Source organism: Hippichthys cyanospilos, chromosome 7, assembly GCF_059441005.1.
Source record: "Hippichthys cyanospilos isolate Australia breed blue-spotted pipefish chromosome 7, RoL_Hcya_1.0, whole genome shotgun sequence".
NCBI classification, from domain to species: domain Eukaryota; kingdom Metazoa; phylum Chordata; class Actinopteri; order Syngnathiformes; family Syngnathidae; genus Hippichthys; species Hippichthys cyanospilos.
Window position 1 is genome coordinate 8,421,621 of NC_142375.1, and position 3,045 is coordinate 8,424,665.

Sequence of the window (3,045 nt, forward strand, 5' to 3'; positions counted from 1 at the left end):
CCAGATGGGAAAAGCTCTGGAGTTCGTGGGAAGTGACGTCATTGTCAAAGTAAATAAAGTAGTCAGGTATAACTTTAATTAAATCATGAATTAATTCAAATGTTAATATTCATTCAATTGAAGTGAATAACACGTAACTGGACTCCATGGTTATCGTTCGTGCCCGTTTTCTTCTTTTTAAAACCATTTTACCTGAGTTAATGCAACTTTAATGAAACTTCCTGACGGCATGATTTTGAATGAGTCATTTACGTTCTTTATTTCGATCATTGGATTGAAGACACTGTTCCCGTTAAATTGGACAGTTTGGTTATAGCGTAATACATGTTAAGTTGAAACCCAGGAAAACTGGTTGTGCCTATGATCGTTTGCGCACCTTTGAAGTGATTTTGTGTCACGTGCTGTTATATCTGCGCTCTTTTCTCTTTGAAAGTAGCAAGAATGCCTAAGTGAAATTCATTTTCTTTTAACTCTAAAGGTTTACTCAATGAAGATGTATCATTTTATTTCATTTGTATATTAATTTAAAATCGATTATTCATATTGTCTTTGATTATCAAATTAAAATGAAAACTGAATTATTTTGGAATTGCAAAAAAAATCTTACACAGAACATAATTAAAGTGAACAGTGCTAACACACATATTTGACCATCTCTTTTATTCTCTGTGTTGAGTTTTGCTCTCATTACACACGTTAGGTTAGGTAACGTTACACGTTAGGTTTTTTTTTTTTTTAAACCACCTTTTTTTGGCAGCTCAGCCAAAGAAGAGTTGGCCTGCACTAGTAATTAAGTATGTTATGAACACTGTAATAAATACAAAATGAAACATCGTCATTTATGGTGATCCTTCTTTCGGTGGAGTCTCAGCACGAACCTTTCCTGGATGGATGTACAGTATAAGCTGCAAACGCAACAATCTGAAAAGTCACTAATTAAACAAGCCGAACATTCAACAAAGGCATCTTTAAAAAAAAAAAAAAAAAACTCACAAATGCCATAAATAGACAATATAAAGCCGAAATAAGGAAATATGCCAAGAGAGGTATGGGACATCTTTTCTTTGATAGAGGTTAGAACTTCAATCATACAATTTAAAAACCAAATGTTTTGAGATGTTTAGGTCCACAGTTGTTACATCGAGATTGGAATCATATATCTTGTGGCGGACACTAGGACCATGTCTCTCACCCAGTAGGCATGTTGCTATGATGCTTTGAACCTGTTGGCTTTGTCTTTGCTGTTTTGGACTTTGTTGTATGAGTTTTGTGATGGCATGCGAAGAGTAAAGATCTCCACTAGCACAGCAACGTGTGGTTTCTTCGCCTCGCCACAATCTCATGTTTTACTTGACTAATTGACTAATCTACCTGATTACACCATTAATCAAGCTTTGCATATACAGAATTATTATTATTATTCATTCCTGGAGGATTTAACAGGCCTCCAATGACACCGTTTTGATTTATTTATGTATTTATATATAAAGAGAATGACAGTTTAACCCTTCAAAGTCCCAATACCTGTATAGCATGCAGGTATGTCTACCTATGACCAGCAGATGAGGCATCTACTTCTTAAGACATTAACGGCGAGTAATCTTTCAATAATATTAAGTGATGTTAAAAATGTTATACACAAAAAATAAGCATAAAAACGTTTTTAAAAGTGCATATAAATTTAGGTTAAAAAAATCTAACTAGTTGGGTTGTATGGGGAATATACAATGAACTAAATGTTTTGGGTGTTATTTTTGTTTCCAATAAATTAAATTTTATTATTCATTATTATTGGATTAATTTGAAAAGATTAATCAAGATAATAATAAAAACAATAAACTGTGAGTACTATAATGTCCATGCTCGATGAGAGGGATTGAAGAATGAATCTCATGAGCCATATTTTTCACCCCCCCCGGGCTACAACATTGGGTAGACCTGCACAAATGTGCTTAAAGGTAATTATATCAATTTGTATATATTACTCTTGTGATAATGCCTCAAGGGGGGATTTCACTCACCCACATCAGTCAGGGAACCAGAACACATGCATGCAAAATGTGTGAGAGTGACAGTTGTGCGCAAAAAGTGCTGGATCATTAGAACAGGAATGGTGTTAGGGATCTTGCCCCAGAGCACCTCGCCAGCATTCCGGAAAATGACTAGTACAACTCACGCAAAATAAGCTCGAAGCATAAAAATGTATCTAATCAGCATTCAGAAAGCATAAAAAAAAAGCTTAACACAATTACAAAAATGAAAACTGTAACTATATCTGAAAGGACTCTATCACAATTACTGTAATCTGTTAATCTGATATCCGTCCTTGGGAGTCCTCATCAATTTTCTTCACCCTTTCCACAACCTTTGAAACATTCCCACCATTCAGAGCTTCTGGAAAGTTTCAACTTGACCCTCATCAAACTAACAAGTTGGTGCGATAGCCGTCAATCAAGCCAGACATCTCAGCTCAGTCACACAAAGCTGAGAAAATGTTTTTGAACATTTGAATGTGTCAACACAAATCACAGAAATATGAATATTTAAGTTTTAGTGGGTATTTCCTCTTTAACTTGGACATGTTTGAGATCAAAGCTTCAGCTGTTTCTGGCATCAAGGCGCACTTACTGCTTGAATCTAGTGCATAGTTTGACGACAAACAGAAGGACTTTACAACGTTGGGCAAACTTATCCAGGCGATCCCATTCTTGTGACAGGTCTTTGTGCCTATAATGAGGGTGAAGATTTGCAATTTTCTGCAGCGGCCAGAACTGGACCGCACCCATCGCATTTGGCAGATTCGGCACCACCGCGGCCTCATTTCACAGATTCAGTGGGCCGTGATGCACCCGGATGCAACAAAGAGCTCTGTCATCGATGGGGTTGCTAGAAGGGAAAGCAAACCTATGAATGACGGTAACCCAGAGGAATTTTTTTGGGGGGGCGCAACACGGTGCCGCAAAAGTTTGGCTGCACCCATGGTCACCAGGCTGCGCAGTGGAATTTATTTCACTCAAGTTAAATAATCATAAAAACAAATAATCA